At 51.0% G+C, this 5,000-nt stretch overlaps 1 non-coding gene across 1 annotated transcript in view; it reads right to left on the reverse strand.

The window, feature by feature from the left end:
- The window catches only part of LOC124587236, a 1,910-nt gene extending 1,342 nt beyond the window's left edge, over positions 1–568 (reverse strand). The window contains exon 1 of the ribosomal RNA XR_006975363.1: positions 1–568. This exon is cut by the window's left edge and continues 1,342 nt beyond it. This is a non-coding gene — a ribosomal RNA (small subunit ribosomal RNA).
- Between the last annotated feature and the right edge of the window lie 4,432 nt (positions 569–5,000).

Here is a 5,000-nt window from a genome sequence, read left to right on the forward strand (position 1 = left end):
TCCAATAGATACTCGTTAAAGGATTTAAAGTGTACTCATTCCGATTACGGGGCCTCGGATGAGTCCCGTATCGTTATTTTTCGTCACTACCTCCCCGTGCCGGGAGTGGGTAATTTGCGCGCCTGCTGCCTTCCTTGGATGTGGTAGCCGTTTCTCAGGCTCCCTCTCCGGAATCGAACCCTGATTCCCCGTTACCCGTTACAACCATGGTAGGCGCAGAACCTACCATCGACAGTTGATAAGGCAGACATTTGAAAGATGCGTCGCCGGTACGAGGACCGTGCGATCAGCCCAAAGTTATTCAGAGTCACCAAGGCAAACGGACCGGACGAGCCGACCGATTGGTTTTGATCTAATAAAAGCGTCCCTTCCATCTCTGGTCGGGACTCTGTTTGCATGTATTAGCTCTAGAATTACCACAGTTATCCAAGTAACGTGGGTACGATCTAAGGAACCATAACTGATTTAATGAGCCATTCGCGGTTTCACCTTAATGCGGCTTGTACTGAGACATGCATGGCTTAATCTTTGAGACAAGCATATGACTACTGGCAGGATCAACCAGGGAGCTGCGTCAACTAGAGCTGAGCAGCCGGCCGCCCGGGAGTGTGTCCCGGGGGCCCGCGCGAACACGCAAGCGTCCGCTCAATTATTCTGCAAACAGGAGGAGGCTGAGCTCCCCTGCACCATACACCTCGAAACCCTCTCAGGTCCCGGCGGCGCGCAGCGCCGTCCTAAGTACTTGGTCGGGTTCGAGAGAGGCGCAATCGCCCGGAGTTTGGCGAGTAGACGCTTTAGGTGCGACCACCCGTGCTCCCAACTGAGCTTGCCGCTGCCGACAGAGGCCCGGGAGCGTGCTGTCGTGGCATTGCCGGCGGGAGACAACACGCGCCACCTACGGTGACCGGCAGCTCCAACGCCAGCGCCACAGAAGGACAAAAGCCCCACTTGGGTGCCGAAGCGAACTCTCCCAGCACAGCGCACGCGCCAACACGTCCGCACAGCTGCGATACAAACCACCTGCGAGAACCGCAGAGGCGACCGAGCAGCAGACGGCGTCGCGGCGCCGAGCGCCGGGCGGCGGCGCATCCTCAGCGCACACAGTCCTCAATCGGACCAGCACACTGCAGATGTCCACCGCGCTTCGCACCGGGCCCGCGAGGACCTACTTTGGCCGCACGGCGCCGCGTGCAGGGTGCGCCGGCGCGCAGCTGCGCCGCCTGCCGCCTCCGTCGGCCGGCGCGCCTGCCACTGGCCGCCCCCACCAGCCGGCTGTAGCGCGTGCGCCCACGCACCGCACGGCCAACACGCCGGGAGGCCCCCCCTCACCGGCCGGGGACGGTCCCACCCAGCCACCGCCGCGTATCGCTTCACACCCACATGCCATTCACGTTCGTGGGCATGGTGGGTATCGCTGCAACAACCGGTTGGTAGCTCAACCGATCGTCGCCATCACTGATTCACCCCTAGCGAGAACAACCGCACCACAACGGTTTACCAGTTGTTCATTTGCGTAACGTCACCAGCAAACGTAGGCGTCCATCGCCATTTGCAAATTCAACGATTGTTGCATGCCTGTGTCAGGTGTCACGACACACTGTCTGCCCACATACACGCAACAACATGTCCACGCTTAGCGAACACGTGGAAGGTGGCCCCCGTACGTATGCGATGTCCATTGCGCGAACGACTGTCAACCGGCCTCTGTCGCATGTCGCAGATGTGGAACGCAGTGCACCGTGCTATCACGGTGTGTGAGAAGAGACGACTACGTCTGACAACACGCGCCACTACATCAACAGACGGCTCATGCTGATCGCCATCCAGGGCATACCACACTGCAATCCAGCTCTTATAGGGAGACGACACGTAGCTGAGTGCACAACATTTGGACCGCATGGTTCGCCGTTGTTGGCGCAGTCGTTGTACGGTCACATGTACCACGATGTATCATTCAGTACATGAGGACCAATGTGCAGTACAGTGTGTGATTTGGACGTACAACATCAGCGGACAGTTGACACAGGCCGTACCACAGCGTAGGCTAAGTGCTTCGCCATGCGAATGCCAATGAACAACTGCAAATGCCAATGAACAACTGCAAAGGGCATTGAGCATGTACGTCCTGCTGCCATCCACATTACAGTGTATAGCTGCAAGGTGTTTAACATGAAGCGATACACTGGGGACCGGGCAGTGCGAGTAGCAAACTATATTGCGGGGGTTGCAGTTAGGCAACACTACACTAATTTAACGCGTCGTATGACAATTACAGAGCAGGTTAAGGCCCAACGTGTGTTGGGTTAAGGCCCAACGTGTGTTGGGTTAAGGCCCAACGTGTGTTGGGTTAAGGCCCAACGTGTGTTGGGTTACGGCCCAACGTGTGTTGGGTTAAGGCCCAACGTGTGTTGGGTTAAGGCCCAACGTGTGTTGGGTTACGTTAAGGGGCAATGTGGGTTACGTTAAGGGGCAATGTGGGTTACGTTAAGGGGCAATGTGGGTTACGTTACGGCGCAATATAGGTTACGTTACGGCGCAATATAGGTTACGTTAAGGGGCAATGTGGGTTACGTTACGGCGCAATATAGGTTACGTTACGGCGCAATATAGGTTACGTTAAGGCGCAATATCGGTTACGTTAAGGCGCAATACAGGTTACGTTAAGGCGCAATACAGGTTACGTTAAGGCGCAATACAGGTTACGTTAAGGCGCAATACAGGTTACGTTAAGGCGCAATACAGGTTACGTTAAGGCGCAATACAGGTTACGTTAAGGCGCAATACAGGTTACGTTAAGGCGCAATACAGGTTACGTTAAGGCGCAATGCAGGTTACGTTAAGGCGCAATGCAGGTTACGTTAAGGCGCAATACAGGTTACGTTAAGGCGCAATGCAGGTTACGTTAAGGCGCAATGCAGGTTACGTTAAGGCGCAATACAGGTTACGTTAAGGCGCAATACAGGTTACGTTAAGGCGCAATACAGGTTACGTTAAGGCGCAATACAGGTTACGTTAAGGCGCAATACAGGTTACGTTAAGGCGCAATACAGGTTACGTTAAGGCGCAATACAGGTTACGTTAAGGCGCAATACAGGTTACGTTAAGGCGCAATACAGGTTACGTTAAGGCGCAATACAGGTTACGTTAAGGCGCAATACAGGTTACGTTAAGGCGCAATACAGGTTACGTTAAGGCGCAATACAGGTTACGTTAAGGCGCAATACAGGTTACGTTAAGGCGCAATACAGGTTACGTTAAGGCGCAATACAGGTTACGTTAAGGCGCAATACAGGTTACGTTAAGGCGCAATACAGGTTACGTTAAGGCGCAATACAGGTTACGTTAAGGCGCAATACAGGTTACGTTAAGGCGCAATACAGGTTACGTTAAGGCGCAATACAGGTTACGTTAAGGCGCAATACAGGTTACGTTAAGGCGCAATACAGGTTACGTTAAGGCGCAATACAGGTTACGTTAAGGCGCAATACAGGTTACGTTAAGGCGCAATACAGGTTAGGTTAAGGCGCAATACAGGTTAGGTTAAGGTACGACATAGGTTAGGTTAAGGTACGACATAGGTTAGGTTAAGGTACGACATAGGTTAGGTTAAGGTACGACATAGGTTAGGTTAAGGTACGACATAGGTTAGGTTAAGGTACGACATAGGTTAGGTTAAGGTACGACATAGGTTAGGTTAAGGTACGACATAGGTTAGGTTAAGGTACGACATAGGTTAGGTTAAGGTACGACATAGGTTAGGTTAAGGTACGACATAGGTTAGGTTAAGGTACGACATAGGTTAGGTTAAGGTACGACATAGGTTAGGTTAAGGTACGACATAGGTTAGGTTAAGGTACGACATAGGTTAGGTTAAGGTACGACATAGGTTAGGTTAAGGTACGACATAGGTTAGGTTAAGGTACGACATAGGTTAGGTTAAGGTACGACATAGGTTAGGTTAAGGTACGACATAGGTTAGGTTAAGGTACGACATAGGTTAGGTTAAGGTACGACATAGGTTAGGTTAAGGTACGACATAGGTTAGGTTAAGGTACGACATAGGTTAGGTTAAGGTACGACATAGGTTAGGTTAAGGTACGACATAGGTTAGGTTAAGGTACGACATAGGTTAGGTTAAGGTACGACATAGGTTAGGTTAAGGTACGACATAGGTTAGGTTAAGGTACGACATAGGTTAGGTTAAGGTACGACATAGGTTAGGTTAAGGTACGACATAGGTTAGGTTAAGGTACGACATAGGTTAGGTTAAGGTACGACATAGGTTAGGTTAAGGTACGACATAGGTTAGGTTAAGGTACGACATAGGTTAGGTTAAGGTACGACATAGGTTAGGTTAAGGTACGACATAGGGTAGGTTAAGGTACGACATAGGTTAGGTTAAGGTACGACATAGGTTAGGTTACGGTACGACATAGGTTAGGTTACGGTACGACATAGGTTAGGTTACGGTACGACATAGGTTAGGTTACGGTACGACATAGGTTAGGTTACGGTACGACATAGGTTAGGTTACGGTACGACATAGGTTAGGTTACGGTACGACATAGGTTAGGTTACGGTACGACATAGGTTAGGTTACGGTACGACATAGGTTAGGTTACGGTACGACATAGGTTAGGTTACGGTACGACATAGGTTAGGTTACGGTACGACATAGGTTAGGTTACGGTACGACATAGGTTAGGTTACGGTACGACATAGGTTAGGTTACGGTACGATATAGGTTAGGTTACGGTACGATATAGGTTAGGTTAAGGTACACATTGTTGTAAGGAAAGGTTTAATGGGGGGCGGGGCGGGGCGGCCGGTTTGTTGATTGTGATTATAGTAAGTGGATGCCTGCGGCATCATCTGATTTGCCACGTCAGGATGCACCTTTGGCTCATGACAGGCGGCGCTCTCATTCCATGCTTGTGGCAGACCTGTGTCTTTCATTCCTGCCATTGTTTGTGTGCTGTGAGAGGAGGCAGTATTGTGAT

The sequence above is a fragment of the Schistocerca americana genome, unplaced genomic scaffold, assembly GCF_021461395.2.
Source record: "Schistocerca americana isolate TAMUIC-IGC-003095 unplaced genomic scaffold, iqSchAmer2.1 HiC_scaffold_593, whole genome shotgun sequence".
NCBI classification, from domain to species: Eukaryota; Metazoa; Arthropoda; class Insecta; order Orthoptera; family Acrididae; genus Schistocerca; species Schistocerca americana.